At 44.5% G+C, this 19551-nt stretch overlaps 1 protein-coding gene across 2 annotated transcripts in view; it reads right to left on the minus strand.

The window, feature by feature from the left end:
* The window catches only part of SYN3 (synapsin III), a 216224-nt gene that overhangs the window by 185811 nt on the left and 10862 nt on the right, over positions 1-19551 (minus strand). The window contains exon 1 of one of the 2 annotated variants that reach the window (XM_080393312.1): positions 75-14785. The exons of the other annotated variant lie outside the window; for it this stretch is intronic. The gene's annotated coding sequence lies outside the window, so the exon portion shown is untranslated. Of the gene's footprint in view, positions 1-74; positions 14786-19551 lie in introns of those variants that run through there. 2 annotated transcript variants of the gene reach the window in all.

Consider the following 19551-nt stretch of genomic DNA (forward strand, 5'->3'; position numbering starts at 1 on the left):
ACAAAGACATACCTGTGAGATACATACTGTGAGTCTGAGATAAGAAAAACTCTTTTGGCCTTTTAAATGGGTACCTTAATCAACAATGAGAGGAAAAAAAAGACTACCAATTTCTATGCAGTATGCTACACTGGAACAGAGAAACACATAGGACAAAGTATGTTTCATGGTGCTCTCTCATCCCAAAACATTTTCTGGTCTGGGCAGACCAGCTTGCACTAGCTTAAAGGCTAACAATTCTATAACTGTTCACTGTGGAGAAAGAAAAATTCTTCTGACTGTAAATGTTAATCTTCAAAAGAGAGACAGCTTATTTCTGGTATTTCATGTGTAAGAAATAACACATGTTGGTTACAGAATAACCAGCAAATGATCCAATATGATAAGAAGTTGCATCATCTTTGGCAGGCTTGTAAGCACGGCTCTGAATTTAAGGAACAAAGGTCTTAAATCCAAATAGCATGTAGAAGTTAAATAGTAGAAAAATCCCTTCGTGCATCTTGATCAAGTGCAGTGGCAGCTTCAAGTGCTTGTTTCTGTCCCTGCTCCTCTCTGCACTCAACATTAGACCTGGAGCCAGGTGCCTGCTGGTGGTTGCTAGACATAGCAGACTACCTGATTTTACAAGTTCACTTGTAGAATTTTTGCAGGTACTCAAAACTAGAAGTTTGGCTGTCTAATCTTCACATACTGCCTTTTTTTTTTTTTCCCTGTTGCTGTTTTTTTTGTTTTTCTAGTTTTAAGAAGAAAGGTCTGTTACTCTGCTCAACTTTTCCAGTGAGAAAATGAACACTGAAAAATATAACTATCTGTCTCTTCTCCCTTGATCATAGCATGATGACTTTGTTTCTGCCCAGAACACTGTTTTTCAGCAGTTAAATAGTCTCACAGAGTTAATAGTTACTTTAAAAAAAATATTTCACCTGTAGGCACAGCCCAGAAATGAGATTTCCACAGTAATTCCCCAAGACTTTTTGCCTGCTGAGACAGCCTTTGAGTCTTGACCAGAGGCTGGTTGGTGAGATTTAAGGTGGCGGGGTGGGGTCGGACGAGAGAAACATATTGCTGGTAAAATACAAATGTTTTTCAAAACAGACATATCTGCGGCAACAGAAGTAAAAGGCATCCCATATATCAAGAGAGATGTGTCACAGGGATTCCTGGTATCATAATTAAATCATGCCCCAATGCCCTTCAAGTCTTTCTGAATGAGCCCCCTACAACCGCTGGGGCTCCCTGCCTCCACCTGCCTGGTCTGGCCTCCCTCGGGCTCGCACCTCTGTTCCAGTCTCCGATTGCCTCTCGATGGCAGTAAACTGTCTTTCCCCAGCTGGTCCAAGAAAGCTCAGTGTCTACAAATCTCCCTCCCAGAGCTGTGGCTGAGAGCTCATGGAGCAATGAAACAGCTTTTTTAAAATTAGCTGTCATTTGTTTTCACCTATAGGGAGACCAAGTACTTGGACCTGTCTATGTCTGTACCTCTCAGCCCCAGAGCCTTAAGGAGGCTCAGATGAGCCTTCCTGAAGTAAACGAGCTACAAAGAGTCCCTTGGCACATGTCCCCCAAATCTCATCATCCATCACCACTCTGACCCCGTGGGCACAGAATCCATCTGGAGTGGGGGCTCTGCGGCTCCCTGCTGAAGCTGCTGATACTGGTTTATTGGAGCAACTTTTCTTTTGATTTCTCAACCCTAGCAGTACAATTCCTCTGACTTTGCTGAAGCCTGGAGGTTGTCTTTTCCCAGGGAATAGCTCAGGAAATCTTTAATGACTTCCTGCCATATTTACAGTCGATACCATATCTTGAGGCATTGTGCTGACTTCCCGCCTGGTCCTGGCACACCCGGTGACCGCACAACATCAGCAAACGGGAGCACTGGTGAGCACTTCGGTAGCACTGACTGTTTACGCAGTGATTATTCCAAAAAGCAGGTAACATATAGTATCCATGAATTATGAGCTAGCTACTCACCTCACATATGCACCCACACAGCACTTGGCCTGCCTGTGTCCTAGCGCAGTAACCGTGAGTGCCGGCACAGAGCCAGCCGCTGTTCCCTGTCCGGGATGGCCAGGGAGCCTACACTTTGTGGGGGTTATATACCACAGGTTGGGTAAAAATGTGCTGTGCTGTCCTCTGCCTAGGAACCTGTTTTCTACCTTGCATAACACAAGTAAGAAAAATCCCCCCACTTTAATGACAGGCTGCTCAAGAGTAGGTCCAGTCCTGGTTCAGAGGAGCACCCCAGGGATGAGTCTACTGTCAGAAGGATTCCAAATGAGTATCCCGTTACTGTGTACAGCAATCAGGCGTGCTCTTTTGGAGGACCTTGGCACTAACTGGCACGAGGTGGCATGTAATTTCGATACGAGTCGCAGGAGAAGTGGTTTTATCACGAGCCGCCTGCCCCTTGCACGCTTTGCACAGCATCGCAGAGCTGCCGGTTCCTGCTGTGGCAGCTCTCAGCCACGGGAGGGAACCTGGCCCCAGCCATACAGGCCAGACAAGGCTCTTTTCACAAGCCAGTATCCTCGGGACAGGGTCCAGCGGGACTTGCTTACTCTCCAAAGTGTTTCTCCACCCCCCCGCCAGGTGCTTGCATGGCTGCTTCCTCCTCTGCAAGATTTGCATACTCCCAAAGAACACGGGCTCCTTGCAAAGCATCAGCAAGTAAGGAACTGGCAAATGTCTCTGCTCTGCCCTGCACTGCAGGAAGAAGGGCACGGAGGCACGTGGCATAGGTTGGTTGTCCTAGATCTGGGAAGGGCCAGTGTACCCTGTGATGCACCTGGAAGGCATGCAGGTTTCCTCTGCAACAGGGCTTCCCAAATTGTGTCCTTTGGTGTACTGTTTACAATAAAAAAATTACTATACTTATTGCAAGGCCACAACCACTCAGTTCCTGGACCCTTCTAAACAGCAATATCTACAGTGACCCATCATTTTTTTCCACCAGGGGTTTGGTGCTGGAAGGTGTTGCCCAGGAGCCACTGCAAGCTGGCAGAACTCTTGCCTGGAGAGGCTGGGACACTGCACTCAGGCTGGCCATCCCCTCTGCCCACTGGCACTGCCGCCACTTGCTGTGAAGTCTGGGCTGTGTGCCATCGGCTTGGGAAGCAAGGAGAGAAAACCTAAGCGACTGATGTCACAGGGCAATCTCCCTCCAGCAAAGCATGCAGAGGTGAAATTCAAACAGAGTGACACTGCTGCAGCAGAGAGCAATGCCTGGCTCCACTCTGGGACAGGGGATGGCAAACCTGCCACAACTTTGACTTTGGGTCTGTCAAAGCAATGGCACAGACTGCCCTCCTTTCATTACGTACATTTTTCTAATGAGCTGGGTAATGTAATTAAAATAGAGGGGTTTTTTTTGGTTTTTTTGTTGTTTTTTTTTTTTAAATGAAGTTATTGGTGGCTTTTCTGGATTGATTTATTGATTGCCATTAGTGCTACCACAGAGGAGATCTTCTCTGCAATGGGGGCAGTGTAAACTGCCAGCAGATTCCTTTGCTCACTGGCAAAACTCATCGCCTGCTCCTGCATCATGCGCACTTGCTGTTACTTAACATTCAGCTGTAGATGTTTTCGTATAGGCAGAGGCTGAGTAAGTTAGGACTTCATTTGCCTACTGCTTGAAACTCCCCGTGGACATCCTTGAGGGCTCACCACCTCAGGCCAAATCTGGCTCTGCGCAGATCTCACAGCATGCAGGTCTCCTGCAGCACAGCATCCACCTGGTGTACATACAGATCCCACCCTAACAGCCAAGCGGGGCTGTAAGTTCAACAAAGCCAGGAGCCAACACCTCCTTCAGAAGCAAGACAAATATGTTAAGTGGTATTTTGTTGCTCCAGAGCCACAGGTAGGAGAGCTGCTGGCTCTACACCATCAAATTGTACCTTGCCTCTGTGTATGCCATTGTCTTCCTATGGCCCACATGAGACAAGTCACCTACTTCACACAGTGCAAGGCATAAAACTGCCCATAGGAAGGCCTGTAGCCCCCTGCACAGATGAAATATGGCACATGGGCTGCTTCTAGGTGAGACAGAAGGACCTATTGAGTTCCTCAAGCTGCAATACAGCAGCTGCCTCCCACCACACAGGAATAATCTGCTGCTGTATGAAGCAGCTGCTCCCGAAAGCTAGATGGGATAACAGTGGGCACCTGGGCTGTGGAGCTGCAGGTTGGGGATCTAGGCTTATTTCAGGATGGGGAAATAATAAACAAGCCATAGGAGAATGAGTGAGTCCTGAGGAAAGAGAGCAGGCAGGAGAAAAGGGAAGAGGAGGATGAGGAGAAGGAGGAGAAGGCACAAGCAGAAAGGGAGGAAGTAAGCAGGAATCGGTTTAACCAAAAGACAACGCAGGAACATGCGGAAATCCCAACAATGAGATTAAAGTCAGGGAATCAAAAGGAAACAATGTGAGCAACCAAATGAAGCAAGAGGAAGGTCAATTAGAGCTGACCTTGAAAACAACAGCAAAGAGGCTGGCACCGTCAGCCCCTTACTAACGCGGTTAAACTTCCTGGCTGATATTTTCGGAAAGGCAAGGGAGGGAAAGCAATCTGCTCCCTCAGCATGTTGACAGCAGCCAGGCATCTACCTGCTTTTTCTCAAGGATATACACCACAGAGATGCAAGTTATCTCAGAAAACCTGTTGACATGTGTTAGAAAACAAGAACGAAGCGTTCACTTAAACCTCTTGTCAGGTTACTTTCTAATGTGCAGTAACATCCAGAGGGAACCAAACTCAGCTGGCTGGTAGCTGTTAACCATGCTTAGATTTCCCCTGAGCTTGTTATCTATGCTGTCAGGTAATGAACTGACACGACTGCGCCAGCCTGCATCTGATTCCTGCTCAACAGCCTCAACGGTGCAATGCTGGGAACAGCAAGGTGGAAAAACAACGCGGAGAGATTGCCCTGCCACCTTGCCATAAGGGACTAAACACTCACTGCTGCCCCATGGCAGATGGAAAGATGAGGGGATGCTCCTTACCTGGCAACAGCCACTTACTGATACCCCTCACATCCATTTTGTGGATTGCCTTCAGCATGCACTCAAGTCTTAAGATATTCCCCTGGGTCCCTCTCAGCCCTCAGGCATACGGACAAAATGTGGGAGTGAACTTCTGTGGAGGGACAGCCATGTTAGGTAGCTCCAAATCCAGCTGAATGACTTTCTACATGCGTTTTCAAAAAGAGGAAAGCAAGAGATTTTTTATTATTGTCAAGCTTTCAGTTTTTCACCCTCAATGGCTTCAGCATTCCTTGGCATAGCTTGATATTTCTTGGGAAGAATTGAAAGCACAATAAAACAATTAGTTCTGAAATTAATTAGAACTTTTGTTGGGGTTTTACCTCACTTGTCACAGTTTTGGACTCAAGAGGCTCATGTGTTCAAATATTTTTCGGTATTCTTCAGTGCAAGCTGAAATTCCATAAATCAGGAAATTAAAACAATAGGGGTTGGAAAAGAAAAGGAAAAGGATACCCCACCACCCCATTTTGTAAACCTGAAGCATATACAAAAGCGTAAGGGTTGGAAACACTGTATGTAGTTCCAAAGAACAGAGGAAAGCAGAGAGTTTCCATGCTGGTGTTCAGTTTGCAAAGAGCTTTCTCAAGCGTCATTAACGCAATACAGCTCTAATGCAGACAGTGGTAGAAATTCCCCAAAGCACGTACATAAGCGTGTACATCTACAGCACAAATTCCACCTAAAATCAGAGGGTTTTGTGCATCCACGTGCCGGAGACACTTCTGGAAATTGTGTATCTGCTGTGACTGACACCAGCAGAGCCGCTCTGTCTTTTTGAGGGAGTTGCAAGAAGGCAAGACCCTGTAGCTGAAGGCGGTGGCATGGCAGGGGAGCAGTGGCACCATGCCATCAGGATGATAATGTCACCTAGAGCCCGAGTTCCCTGTTGTATGTTAGAGAGTCGTTCAGGAGAATTTCACTTGCTTCCCAAATTCTGTATTACCTTTCACAGCAGCAGTGATTTCCTTTGGAAACATGCTCTTTAAGGATTTTTGCAAGAAGTCAGTGCCTTGTATATCCAATTTCTCTGTTTAAAGAGATTCTCAGAGATCCCAGAAGGTCTCTGTCAGAAACAAATCGCTTTACCAAATTTAACATGCTTCATTAAGCCACTAATACATATAAAGGTGCAACAATTCTTTTGTCTTATTGCTGCTTTCTTGTAGACCTTAAAAAATCCTCTCTACTTTCTTGGGTGGCTAGTTAACTGGAAAAGTCTAGGCTTCACACATCTTATTTATATTTTCAGTTTGCAAAGCTGTCAATGCCTTCTATATAGCAGTTTCAGCATAGGGGGGTTGCCTTACCCGGTCCTGAGGATAATGGGTGTGCATATACCAATCTGAGTGCAAATGGGACCATTTCCCAAGAATCACACCCAGCACAGCAAATTAGTTAGTCTGTTTCCTCTTTAGCCTGTTATTTCATAATAGCAAGCGAAGAAAAGAAGGAGGGAAAAAAAAGAGTCTAAAATGATCGTTGTAAGATCATCAGGCTTTCAAGTAGATTGCAAAGGAAGATGACTAAAGCCATGAACAATAGCAAATGTTTTCTGGTGAAAAATAAATCTGAATATTATGGTAATACGCTATGGCTTTAATACGCCCAAGAACAAACTGTGATGTGCTGCTTCTTGGAACCAATACATTATTTCCTCATTTTACTCTCACTGTGGAAATCCTGTTGGCACCTAACGGCCACAGTGTTGTCTCAGTGGTAATATCCCCTTGTCAATGAGCTTAAGGAGGCCTTTTGTGGCCTGTCTCTGTTCCATACCAACACTTGCTTATCAGCAAAGCCAGACCCAGCTCAACTGGAGCAGGCAGTATGGGGCAAAGAAATCTTGTGCTAATCCTTGAATACTATAGAGCCATCTCCCACGGAAAGTCACTTGAATTGGCATACTGCCTCCGTTTCTTATTTCCCTAGAGTATTGTGGTCATTCCCACCACGAGCAATAGCGACACTAATGCTTCCATTAAGGCTAATACTTATACACATGCCAAAGTGTTTCCTCATGATTATATTACAGCAAAGCAAGAGACAGCAGTGCAAACCTGAGAATTTATAGAGATAAATTCTGTATATTAAACAGATGAAAGGGTAAGAAGGAAGCTCTGAAGCCTCCGTCTTTTTCCTTCCCAGTCTTGGATCTGATCTGATGCAGTTCACGTGTGTTTGTGAGACATGCTCTAAGTTTCCTGCAGTAACCATACAAGTCCTGATTTCATGGTGATAAGAGTGAAAGCAGCACTGGGCGTGCCATTAATAGAGCAGGGTTTTCCTTCAGCTGAGAGACGCGTTGCTTTGAAGAGTGCCGATCTGAATAAAATCAAGAAGCTGGATGTGTTTAGTATGTAGGGCCTGCCAATATGCATTAGGGCTCATCCAGATAAAAGATGCCTAAGGGACTGACAACTCACAGGTTCTCAGAGGAAACTACAGCAGCCTGGCCAGTGCTAATGGAGCTCCTGTTTTGATTATGATCACATACTCTTCCTCATTCAAATGCTATTTTCTTTCTACTGTATTTCAATTCTGCCACAACAGACTGGTTATTTAAAATGCAGGTAGACAGACTATTTTATTACTATAGAGCTAACGAGATATGTTGGGGGCGGAAAAAGTGCTATGGGTCACGAAAGGGAAGAAACAATTCACTAAGACATCATAACATACACCTACTAGATAATTATTAATTAATTGATGATGATAAGAAGGATTATCTGTTTGGAGCACAAATTGTATTACTTTACATATGTTTATAAGACAAAAATGGATTGCATATTTCCAAATAACATATCTTAAAACACAACTCTGAAATTCTTGCATCAATGCTTCTAACTCATTTTAAAATGCCACAAAACCTCAATTTATTTCCCTAATGTTCTATGCTTCTGGGGTTTAAAGAATTTTCCTTTGAACATCTGAAGTCCTCTAAACCATCTACAGTGCTAGTATAGTCCATCTAAGTTTTGCTGTTATTTGCATCCACACACCACCATCGCTTTCCCCAAACCATTCCAGACACCATCATATCCCAGTTTCTCAGATTTTTCCCATATGGTGAGGAACCCCTTGTAATACCTGAGATTTATGCAGCCTGATAGTGTGAACAGCAGGTATGTGGCAAAATAAAGCAACAAGGTGCTCATTTGCTTTCTAACCATATGTGCTTATCTCACGTAGCAGCACCCAATACAAAGAGAATAAGCTGAGAATTTGAGCAGTTACTGATTTATTTTGATGATGGAAGAGAAAGACAACATTTTGCTGCACTCTAGGGAAGATTTCTGATGCAACTGTATGATAGCTTGATGCCAAATTATTTCATGTGCTGTAGAAGTGGTAGAAGACTGACTGGCTAGACTATTTTTCCCAAAGAGGCAGAGAAAATGGGGACTAGTAGACCTTCATCTGGAGTACTGTAGGAGTCCAACTGGCTACGTCTGTCTCAAGCTCTACGATGACCAACCCAAACTGTGCTGAGTATTTGTAGGGATGTTTTTCTTCACTTCTTTTTTTTTTCCCCATCATTGCTATTGATCACATGGAGACACATGAAAAGCTGTGTGGGTTTGTGCAATACACCCCTTTTACTTGCACCATGTACCCACACACTTCTTACCCCAGCAAGGGTGACAATTCCCTCTCTCAGAGCTGGACTGAGCACCCCACTCTTCGCAATGTCACCAGTGCCTGCTTCCCAGCTGCAGCCTCACAAATGTCCGTGAGATCCTGCTCTTAGCATGGCTGCAGGTTGGAGCTGCAAGGCACATGTATTCATGGTGCCAGCAGGAGCCTGTGCAGAATGGTCAGGAGGAAGGTGTTTCTCTTCCTTAATAAAGTATCTGGCCAGGTTTCAAATGCCATTTAAGAATTTATGTTGGCTCCATAGGGATACTGTGTTGACAAAGAGTTTTATCACCAGAGGTGCACTGCTGTAATTAGAAAATATGTTTAAAAAACCTAATAATAAATTATTTCACTAGCTTATTTCACTAACTGTCCTTTATCAAGTTGTCTTCTCTCCCGGTTCCTGTCTGCTTGCCTATCCGGTTTTTGCATTCGTGCTGGACGGTGCAGGAGCCCTCCATAACTGCCTCCAAACACCGGAAATTATGTTTAGGCAAAAAGCATCAGAAAATATAATACATGAGTGTGGGAACCAGAATAGATTCTGGACCCAGACAAAGTCCTGAGAGATCAGGCTAGTGGGCTGAGCCTGGACATGGAAACATAGCACGTGATTTTAACAGAGTCCTATGCCATCAGCCTGGGGAAAGGTCACTCGGTGTCAGTGACTTGGTTTCCTCACTTAAGAAGACAAGTTTATTTTGTAGCGCGCAGAGATGTTAGGCTCAGCTAGCACGCCTCGGTGCTGCACCACTGAACCCAGGCAGGAGCAGCTTCAAGAGCTCTGCTTCCCCTGCTGATCAATAACTGAATCACAAAGCTTTTCAGGGTTACGAAATCGACCAGCCTTATTTAAGAAGCCAACCACCAAGCCTTTTAAGGGCTGGTCAATACGTAGCCACCATGAGTTGGGGGGTAAGGGGAAGTTTTCTTGGAGGAAAAAACGTGGCACTTTGAACCATTTTGTAACAGGGAATGCAAAGGATTGATCTGCACAGCTGTTTTAGTTTCTTTTTCTCCCATACTCGTTGAACTTCTTTCCCAAGCCTGGAAAGGAGAGAAGGAAGGGGAAGAGGGGAAGGGAGAACCGGCGGTGGCTCTGCAGCTGGGAGGAACTCGAGCCGCACACATTGGTGCAAGCTCTGGCTGGGTACGCACACACGTATGACGTGACTAACTGGTTACAGGGAGTACAAACATTGCAGCGGGCAGAACAGAAATGGGGACATCCTAGGAATCTCAGAGTTATCTGAGAGCCACACTGGGGCCTCCCTTTCTGCATTTGTGTCTTGACTAGCAGGACAGGTAGGCAGTCGCTAATTCTCCATAATTGTATTATGATATAGCTAACAATAGAAGCAGCATTGCTAAGTATTCCTATTCCTCTGTGAGACAGTCTGTATTTGATTAGGATAAGTGGTGCAGCCCCATGTGACTGAAGCTTACTGACAAAAGCCGCTTTTACTGTGGATAGTATTTACAGAAAAAAAGACGTGCCCAAGAGGAGACTGTAAGATCAGTTGAAGAGTCCAAAACAAACTCAGCAGAGCTCTGAGTAATAACTAGAGAACTGCCTTGCTCTGCTGGGTTTATTTTCAGCTCTTGCCCAGACAGAGTCACCTAAGCCTTCAGGTTGATAAAGGCCAGTGGGTTTAAAACATTGCATGTTGAAACTGGCCACCCTGTAACAACTGCATCACTTTGCATCCCTACGCAGTCATAGAGATGGCTAAACCCACCCCCAGACAAACCCCAGGGCACAACTTGTTAGCTTCAAGATTTCAGAGGCTGGCATGGGTGGCAAGACGTTAACTACAGCAGGCTGAGGGAGTATGTTTACTCCCTGCAGCTCTGCACGGAGCTACGCACTCTCCTTGTTAGCCTGGCCTCCCCTTGTTAGGATGAGCCGAATTCTGCCTGCACTTACACTTGCACGGTCAGTGTTTGCCACAGGCTTGAGCTGAAATGCAAGAGATGATATTCCTGCATGTTGCAGTATGGCAGTCCGTGCATTAAAACATGCAAAACATTATTCTGTATTTCAAGACTGCACACAAAAGGAAAACAGTCTTACATTTTTTGTGGATAGGAAAAGCAGTTCCTTTCTCTATATTCTTTTATTATGGGTATTTTACTTTGAGCAGGTTACTTAACTACTTTGTGCCTTAGTGTACCTAATTTTGTAACAATATTTCTGTTAAATAAAGCGTGGAAAGACTAAATTGGGTCAAGTTTGAGAGAGACTGACATGTGTGGTGGCATAAATACAGGTTGCAGAGGTGTTCTATGATACACAAAGTAAGTATAGCAGCTGTTTAATATTAAATCTACCTGAAAACTGTATTACTTTTTAACATGGAAGGATGTACAGAGTTCCCAGCTCAAATGAGAGCTGCTAAGGCCGCCAGAGTCCAGTTTCAGAGCTGATCACTGCAAAAACTCTTGTGGATACCTGTAAGATGTTAATTATTTAAGAAGGTAGCATATGGGTGATCTTTTATAATGAGCCAGGTTAGACACAAAGATCTCCATCCCCATTCCTATCCAATGCAAAACCATTATCTAAACATGTTCCAGTGATGGGGTTATGATAGTCTGGTATCATCAGTGAACTCCATCAAAGTATATGAATCACCTTCACATGTTGGCGATAGGCCCTGCACATCCACATGTATTTTCCTAAGAGCTGTAGGAAGAACCCTGGTTAAATCACTTCATATGGGAATCCACATGTAAAACCAAGGCAAGAGAGGGTCATACTGTAAGCACTAATAATAATGTACACTGCATGATAACAAATTCATAAAAGTCCTTCACTATTATCAGCTTAATCACTTGCTCTTTTCTTGCTTTGCTCTCCATCATTAGTATCTCATTTCGAAAAGAGGATAATCACTTTGGATCTCTTCAATTACTACTAAAGCACTGCAGAGCACTTGTAAAAAATCAAATAGATTTGAAGACTAGGATCATTGAGCTTGGCCTCCCACATAGTGCAAGCTTGCATAGTTTCTCCCAACAACTCCTGCTGTGAGTTTATAATTTCTGGTTGAAAAAACCAGCTTCAAAGCTAGTTTGTATATACTCATTGGTGTGTCCAAACCAGCCCTGTAACTAAACCATCACCACTGCAGCAGGAGCAAAGCAGCAGCTCCCTGAAAACCTGGGTGAAGAAAACAGCATTTTGTCTGGCTGTGATGATCCCCCAGCCAGCAGGGACTGCACGACCATATGATAGCCCAACACAAAGACACTTGTTTAAGCATCCCAGAAGAGCTCAGATGTTCATGTTGTAAAGCAGCAGCTGTCTCCTGGGCAGCTAGATCTTGAGCAGCAGCTGCTGCCAGTGCATCATCTGCAGGGCTAGTCAGTGCCTGGCAGCAGTTCCTACCTGAGCTGATTTTTCAGTTTGTGCTATCCTGAAGGTTGAACAAGAAACATTGCCAAGTGATGCAGGAGATGGCAGCTGGTTTGTCAGCCTTGGCCCTGCCCCCCCTCTGCCTGTTCGTCACTGAGCCTCATGGCAAAGCCCATCCCCTGGGGATGCTGCTAGCCACAGCCCACCAAGCTTTCTTTGCTAGCAAGCAGCAGCAAGGCTGCAGACTTCAATCAAACTGTTGGTCTTTGCTGGCACCTCCATGCAATCACAGCAGCTACCTGATGCTCCTTAATATTAATGAAACAGCAGCAGGAACATTCTGGGTGGAGAAACTGTGGTGGAAAAAACCTAGTTAGTAAATGAGTATTCCCACCTACTAAGTATAACAACTGCTTTGTGTTAGCAAAGAAAACTCAGTTTTGCCAAGGGGAAGCGCAGAACCTGCTGGAGGCTCACAAAGATTTACTGCTGATGATTATTCCACCTCCTCCACCAGCTGCTAAAACTGACCATATCATAAAACAGGTATGTGATACGGCATCTTTAAAAAAACAGGGCCTACCTGATGCTCTACCGCTAAACATAAAACCATGCACTTAGGAGGTTAGACAACTAAAGAGTCTATTCATTCTTCACCACCTAATCTGCTCTGGCAAAATCTGCTGGCCTTACAGCATCATGTGAGGGTAACCAGCTGTTGCTTCCATTAGTCCAAGGTGTGGGAGGCTCTGGAGAAAATTGCAGTTGTAGATGCCTCACTAATAATTAAACCCTGCTGGTGTCCTCTCACCTTTCAAGCCGGAGGACAACCACCTCGGAACTACCTCAGGGTCCTCAGCAGATCAAAACCATCTAACAGTGAGATGGAAGAAAGACAGACTGACAGAGGCATAGCTGAAGGTGTAGGTTCTTCAGAACATAAGCACTAAGGTCTTTTCAGCCATGGTCGTATGGAAGGAATTACAGTGCAGGGAGACATATGGAGCCAGGCTAAGAATGGTCTGGAGAAAAATTCTTGTATTTGTAAGAGTAGGTTGAAAACCAGACTGCTCATTTCAAAGGAATTTTGCCATTTTAAAATATTTTTTGCTCCAAACCAGCACTACAAATATTCAAAATTTTCTTGTAACATGTTGTATCAAATATCACATTCATTTGTAGGCTTTCTTTTCCAAACAGATTTTCAAAGTTGACATTTCCAGAGTGTGCCTCACAGCTGATGAGCTGTGGTCTTTCAGTGGAGAGATGCTGCAGTGAAATGTTGCTGGCTGACTCCTTCTAACAGTGGGGTTGAAGGAGCATCATGAGGTCTGGGTATCACAAGTTAACAGCATGTTACTGTTATTTATTCCAGGCAACCAAAGCTGGCCACAAAACTTTTCTGTCTGAAAGATGAAATGCCACAGCAATACAGAAGCTCATTACTTTTGTTTTCACCGGAATGTTTACCAAACTTCAATATTGTGTGCGAGTTAGCAGAACAGAGTGTACAGAGAAATTCACACGGTGACTTACTTAAACTGGCAACTATCTCAGAAAAAAGAGAGTCAGTTCCTTCCATTCTAGCTCAAGCAAAATTCTCACCAACTTCAATGGGATTATCACTAAAATGAAAAGAGTTTGAGGTTTGGATCTGACCCCTTTCCCTTTCTGACCACAGCGGAAGGCAGATGATCTTGCACCGCCAGCATGACAGCACGACAGCAGGAGATGCCAGCTAGTGACTTCAGAAGATCTGCAGCTGCCCCGGGTAACTAAAGGCACCGTCCTGCTCTTTCCGTGGGTCACTCTGAGGGAGCGGACAACAGTCACGCAGTTTGACTGCTGGGGCTCAGCAAAAGAGGTGGCACTTTCTTTCAAGGCAGAGGCATGACATGTAAAGCCAGAGGCCCATGACCTGTGACCGAGTCAGAAACATCAAAGAATCTTCCCGGGGAAAACCTCCCTGCACATTAATAGGGATTGTCAGCTCTAGCTCTTGAGAGGCACCGTCCTCTCCTATGCCTCATGTCTCTTAGGAGCTGGCACATTGAATTGCCTCAGGAAACTCATACATGAAGCTGCCCCTGTGGGGAACAGCGGGGGAAGCCCTGACTAAAAGGCTCTGTTGAATTATTAAGGTTGCCCACAGTAAACCAAGGTAACCTTGATGTTAATTCCTGTCAGCCTCTTTCAGTTTTATTATAAAACTGCACACACCCCCACCTCGCCTACTCCTCTCTCTCCTGTTAAAAGAAACTTCACAAGGCTGCTGAAGTAAGAAAGCCTGCCTGCAAGATTAACTAAATACACACAGGCCTATTTTAGATAGATGCGTCAAGCTAAATACAGCAGCCTTCAGCTGCTGGAGGGAGTGCTGCATCGCATCCAACCCCGCTCGCCAAGGCGCATTAATGCTTTAGCAACCAGAAGGAAAATACAGTCTGAAATACACCGAGTCTCATCTTTAAGCAGCAAAACCAAAAACGCTGGGGCTAAGACCAGAACGAATGCTTCCAAACTTGCCACATTGTTTGGTTTTGTCAAGCCCACCTCGGAAAACAGCTGGGTGCTGAGTGTGTTTCCCTGCCCACAGGTTGTGTCCGCAGTCCCTGGCAGATGACTGTGATGGGCACCGTGCATCAGGAGTGTGTTCAGTGACACAGAAACACCCAGTCTATCACCTCTGGGATCACGTGATCATTCTTTACCCCAAATTTCCATCTTTTTTTCCACTGCACTACAGTGGTGGCTATAAACAACTGTGCTGTGCTGATAAGTTGAATGAGAAAACTCCTGATTTTCTTGACTTCTTTCTCCAGGGAGGATCTATAGTCTCTAGCATGTTCCTCTGCAGTTTATCAGCTTCTGCAGAGTCAAGCAAAAGTGCTCCTGTAGCCAAGAAGGACTTTGACATACTCCTGGGCTGCAATGTACTACAGGGCTCTTCAGCCTTACTCTAAGCCCAGCAAGTTACAGATGGAAGTGGGGGAGGAAGATGACAGCAGAATGGATATGTTCATTGTATTGTACAATAGAAGACAGCCACACAGGGCCAAGACACCCTATATTAAAAATAATACACTTTACCTAAAAAAGGAGTGTTACTATATTTCAAACAACAGATTTTAAAGGTCTGAATCATCTTGGAGCTGAATGTTCTTCTGATGTTGGTTTTGCTTTTCTAATAGTCCTATGTAAATATGCTTGTGTTTACTTATGAAGTAAATCTAGTGGTGGTGAAAGTCTACCACCAGTCCTTCTAGATTAAAAATATTTTGCATTGGCTACATAAGATATGTGGTTTAAGCATTTCTAGCTGTTTTTTCCCACCAGACTTGGAAGTCCTGAGTCCCAGTGGAGTGGGACTTTCTCCATTCACTTGGATGGGAATGATGCAGCAGTTAACCTCTTATTTTGCTCCAAATAATGTGAATGGTTTTAGCTATCACTTTTATGAAAGAGTAACTTATTAGTATACTTTCTTAAACAGCTTTGTGGTTTTAAAAGGCTAGGATCAGCAAGTTAAATATTTCCTTCTGTGTTTGTCCCATTGTCAACTAAAAGTAAAATTAAATTGTAAATTAAAATACAGGGCTTGAGGTAACACACTTTTTACACTCGAAGGAGCTGAAAAAAAACACCTTCTCAAGCCATGAAGACCTGGCTGAAGGCACTGGTTGCCATCTTTTAAATGGAATTGGGATGTGTGTATTTGCTCCTGTGTATGAGGAGAAATAAGGAAGCCAATGATTTTCCATGCTTTCCAGCTGAAGTATACAGGGACGAAGCGCTGGCTCTGGTTCATGCTGAGAGCAGGAAATAAATCAGCCAAACCTCCCAGCGTTTGTCAAAAATAAAATTTCCCTCATCAAAAGAAAGGGGTATCCCTCTCCCCGACTTTGCACAGCTCTTCCTTCACCTGTCTCTCTAGTCCTTCCTTTTTCGTCCCTTTAGCATGAGCTCTGACTTCTTTTTCTGACCCATAGGAAAATAATGCTGATGATTCTTCAGGCTGGAGTATTGTACAGCAGCAGCTGTCTGTCTTTTTCATATCCCAGTCGGATAGTTTACAGCAAATTTTCATGTACTTTTAAAAACAACCGCAGTTACTCAGGAGTGATTTGAAGGCAATACTCCCAGTTTCAGGAAGCCTGGAAAAGGGGTCTTTTCCTACCCCGTCCAATCTACTTTGTTTCCCCACTGTGACACCCCACCACAAGCCACCCTGGAAGCAGATGATCTTTTCTTCTTATTCGTATAACTCTGGTGGCAATGCAGAATTTAACCCTTTGCAATGAAGCACTGGTACCAGGACACAAGGTCATTTCCACCCTGAAGGCCACATCACAGACTTTTTTTCCTACTTTTCCAAGGTCATCTCATTATTTTTTTCCCGCTTTATGAGCAAGGTCTAAATTATAAGCATGTGCCCTGGGCCATCTTTTCTGTGGCCAGTGTAGTCTGCTAATGGCAGCAAAGTCATACTGCACCCTTGCTTTGGTGTTTATTCTGCCCAGACACAGTAAGATTATTTCCCATTACACAGACAATAGACAAGTGTCTGGAATCTGACAGCCATTAAAGCAGACATCATTAGTTCTGCATAAACACTTAATTTTCCTTGATAGCCATATTATAAATATATACGAGTCTACAGTATTGAACAGATCTGCTGTAATTGCTAATCAGATCTCTGCTGTTTGTCAGCATTCAAGAAAAATTCCTTGACATTTCCTAACCTCTAGATAAGGTAGGAGGATACCACAACAAACCATCAAGGAAGGGAAGAAGTGAAAAATTATCCAGACTGGAGACATAGCATGGCTTCCCCATTGCTTAAACAGAAAGGAAGCCATCCCACAAATAACAGGCATATCTAGAAATTGGAAGGTTTCCATTTGGTCTTACCAAGTCTGTTTGAAAACTTAGGATCCAGGGCTTTGTACACCTCTGGGGATGCAAGCCAGCCGAAAACACGGAGGCCTGAGGGGAGAAGAGAAACACTGGAATGAACAAGGCAGGGGGGATACAGGAGGCAGAGCAGTGACATTGTTTGAAAGAAAATGCTCTTACAACAGCTCTGAAAATGCCCTGGGTGCTTTGTTTGGCATTTTGAATTAGCAGTTTCACCTACCAATAGATTATCATATCAGGTTGCTGCACCTTTATTAGCTATTAATTGTATCTGGGCCAGGGCAGCTCTTTGTTATGCTCATCTGGGAATTTTGGGTTTATTTGCTTAGCTATTAGAGTGGCAGGAGAGGGATTTTTAGCCTAAAAACTTCACAAAATAGTAAAACATCTTAGAGTGCTTACTGCAAAACCTGACATTCTGGAGAATTTCCAGACTGATTAAAAAGTGATCCTACACCCCTATAGACAGAGCAGCATTGTCTGTGGGGGAGGATGGGAGGATAATTAGGTTTTTTCCTTGCTGGAAAGTGGAACATGAATGACATAAACAACAATTTTTTTGGAAGGTGAAATAGGATTTGCAAGGTGGAAACCCCCTGAATTAAAAGTTGAAATTAAAGCAACAATCCTTATTATAGTTAAGAGGCCACTGTATTTCAGGCCTCTAGGGTAGAATTTGCAACACTACAAATCCCATAAAAGCATTTACTCACACATGACATGCCCACCCCCCCACCCCCAAAAAACAGTCGGGTGGAAGAGTGGAGAGCAAGAGAAAAATGATGCCCTTTTTGCCCTTTCTGGGGGGTGAAAGATGAAGCCAGGACACTGAGATCAGTTTGTTGTAATTAGCACTAACATGAATAAGGAGCACAAGTTTTGCATCCCGTCACGCCTCTTATTACTAGAGTACATAACCTCCTAACCTCCACCCAAGAAAATGATATCATTGCATGAATTAATCATCTGGGCAAGTAATGGCAAAAGCGACCTCAGGTTTCCAGCACTGTCTCTGGCACCAGTGAATTGGCAATGACGTAAGCTTTCCTGGGAATATGCTGGCGTTTCGCCTGTTCCTGAGCCTTGCTGTTGACTCTGAGGGCAGAAGCAAACAATATAGTCACCCAACCGGTGATAAACACTGCAAGCGAACGCCAGACTCCTGCCACTGCAGCATCAGAGGAACGCTCCTCCTGCCAAACTCCCTGTGTGCCTCTCCCACGGAAGATGTGTATCCTGAAACAGGCAAGTGCGAACTGCTTCCTTGGACATGCAGAGAGATGGACTTTCCAGGTGGGCTGAATATCTGCCCCCTTATTATAAATATAATATAAATTAGTAAGGAGAGCCTCCTGCTCTGCACCTGGAAGCTATGCAGCCTTTTGCAGTATGTGAATAAGCAAGTTACTTAATTATTCCTCTGTTACCAGGGCAGAAGTAAGGGGACATATGTTTATTATACTGGTAAGTTTATTTTCAGATGGCCAGGCTTGTTTCACTTCAGTTCTTGGCTCACTTTGTTGCTGTGAGTGCTTTGAAAGCTGGATTCAAACTCAACTATGTCCATGTTTTTTCTAACTTAGAGGAGCTGAAGGGCAGGAAAGCCATGAGAAATCAAGACACAAAAACCCACTAGCTCATGGTATATGCCCTGTCTTAAACCTGGTTTTCAGTCAGCTATTCCAGGCGACAGGAGAAGAGCATGGCTCTATCCTACAGGAATCTGCAGCATGTTTCCTTTGGGTTTTCCATCACCAAATACAAATATCATCTGTAAGGTGAAGCCTTTTTGTACCTGTGCCAGGTGAGTGCCCCTTCAGTCTCACTGGGGGCATGTGGACAAGCTGTGAGATGGAGGGGGTCAGACGCAGCTCACCACCCCCAGCAGCACATCCCAGAGGCTTCAGGAGAGCTCGTGGGCAGAAGGAAGATGTGAGCATGGAAGTGCTCTCTGATGGGAATTTCAGCCATGTTTGTGTTTTCCCATCTTCAGGCCACATGAGAAAACCACAGAAAAGAAAAGGACCCCCTGAGGTAAGAAATTTGGTGTCAGGGAGGAAGGAGAACTTTTTTTGGCAAATGGGTTTGGTGGATCCAAGACAAGGCATTTTTTGTTGCTTTTCCCTGCTGGGGCTTTCTGCCTTCCTCATCTTTTGAAAGGAGCCTCTGGCTATTGCTTTCTGGGCAGGCAGAAGAGGCACCTCAGCACTCATCATAAGAGTTAATTTCCAGCTGAGGTGAGATATCCACAGGTGAACAACATCTTTGTCTCAACAACACTTTCCTCTGGACCCTGGCTTAAAAAAACGAGGTGGTGAAAACATTTGAGAAGCAGCTAAACCTTTTAATGCCTTACAGCAATCTGCAGCCCCCACTCGGGTTAGTGACTGGGCTAAGGTTACCCAGCTCAGGACAGCCTTGTCTTAAAGGCTTGCAGAAATGTAAACTGCAGAAGTGCAATTATAGCACCATCACTGCAAACAACATTCCCTGTCTACATGGCTTAATGCCACTTGTCACAATTGTAATCCAGCTTCCCCCACCTGCCCTGTCTGTTTAGCAGTCACTTGTTATCAGAGCAAAGGCAGTGAA

This window comes from Falco punctatus (assembly GCF_963210335.1).
Source record: "Falco punctatus genome assembly, chromosome: 6".
NCBI classification, from domain to species: Eukaryota; Metazoa; Chordata; class Aves; order Falconiformes; family Falconidae; genus Falco; species Falco punctatus.